The sequence below is a fragment of the Triticum dicoccoides genome, chromosome 6B, assembly GCF_002162155.2.
Source record: "Triticum dicoccoides isolate Atlit2015 ecotype Zavitan chromosome 6B, WEW_v2.0, whole genome shotgun sequence".
In the NCBI taxonomy this organism is placed as follows: Eukaryota; Viridiplantae; Streptophyta; class Magnoliopsida; order Poales; family Poaceae; genus Triticum; species Triticum dicoccoides.
The window spans coordinates 71161926-71162983 of NC_041391.1; the positions used below are offsets into that span (position 1 = coordinate 71161926).

Here is a 1058-nt window from a genome sequence, read left to right on the forward strand (position 1 = left end):
GAGGAGCTGGATTCCCATAGGAGGGGTGTCGCCGATGTTGCATCTGGGTGGGTGGTAGGCCTATAGGAGGGGTGCCAGCGAGGCCATTGTTTGGGTCGAGCGGGAGTCCCCAACGAGAGGTGCCAAGGAGACCGCGACCGTCTTAATGGAGATACCTTCGGACTCCTCTAACGACGGCGGCCAGGAGCCATGCATTATCATTAGATCATTGCCGTTGTCGTAGTCGCGTTTGGACCTTTATTATCTACCAACTAGTACACAGTTGGTTCATCTATTTTGAAACGGAGGGAGTAATAATGTCTATGTTGAATTTGGAACTTGTCTATCTTTGAATGAGAATATGGCAGTATGAGAGTATGTGCATCACCCCGAATGGTGGGCCCCACATGACAGTAATAATAAAAGTACAAATAAAGAGTTGTAGTTCGAGGGAGTTTGACTTTATGAACCAACTTTTGAAATCTTTTGAAAAAAATGCATCACACCGACAGGTGGGCCCCACCCCACAGCCCCTCGTGTTCACTTCCCTCGCACCTATAAACCCCTCCCTCCCTCCCCGTCACGGGCCACGGACCACCAGCCCGTCTCGCCCTGTCCGTCTCTGTCTCCCCGCTCCCTTCGCCGCCGGGTCCAATCCAGCCGCGCCCGTGGAAACCTACCTAGGGTTTCGCCCTCGCCGCCCTCCAAAGGTAACGCCGCACAACCCGACGCCTCTCGCATGCCGCGGTTCCTCCCCGAAGCACGGCGCGCGTCCGTGTTCTCCCCTGGATCTGGCCCCTGCTTGGCCGCCTCAGCTCTCCGCAGCCCAGATCTGGCGATATTTTCATTTTTTTTTCAATAGGACTCTAGCTCGCCTTTGCTTTTCGTAGCTCCTTCTAACTGGGAGCTCCGGCGGATTCTGGGCATGTATGGGAGAGTTCGGTTTAGCTGCGCCAACCCTAAAAATCTGGCAACGGTGCCTGCTACCGAGAATCTGTGTGCTGTTTAAGCTTTGATGAAAAATGGCTCGTGGTTGTCAGCTGCTGCTAAGTAGATGCTGCCGCAGCGTTGCTCTTCAC

At 54.2% G+C, this 1058-nt stretch overlaps 1 protein-coding gene across 1 annotated transcript in view; it reads left to right on the forward strand.

The window, feature by feature from the left end:
- The first annotated feature begins 572 nt into the window (after positions 1-572).
- Positions 573-1058, forward strand: part of LOC119326288 (serine/arginine-rich splicing factor RS41-like) — a 3935-nt gene continuing 3449 nt past the window's right edge. The window contains exon 1 of the mRNA XM_037599966.1: positions 573-689. The gene's annotated coding sequence lies outside the window, so the exon portion shown is untranslated. The remainder of the gene's footprint in view (positions 690-1058) is intronic.